Raw genomic sequence first — 310 nt, forward strand, 5'->3', positions numbered from 1 at the left:
ACTCCCCGTGACCTTGACTCACAAATCGTAATGCAAAGACAGGTTCTGAAAGGCTTCCTCTCTCTGGCCCACTAGATTCGGCGGTATTGAAAAAAAAAAAAGTTTTAGGCAGATTGTCTGCTCTTTTTTTACGGTTTTGTTACTTTTATTGAAGATATATTAGTCTTGCAGCGTATTTCTGTTAAAGTATTCATACCTTTGCTGAAATGCGCATGGACAATGTGTCAATAAACTTCTTGCAAATTTCGATATTGTAGTCTTTGCGTTGCGTTCATGTTGCACGGATTGAATCTTGTGACTATCTTGGGGG

Source organism: Penaeus monodon, chromosome 33 (assembly GCF_015228065.2).
Source record: "Penaeus monodon isolate SGIC_2016 chromosome 33, NSTDA_Pmon_1, whole genome shotgun sequence".
NCBI lineage: Eukaryota > Metazoa > Arthropoda > Malacostraca > Decapoda > Penaeidae > Penaeus > Penaeus monodon.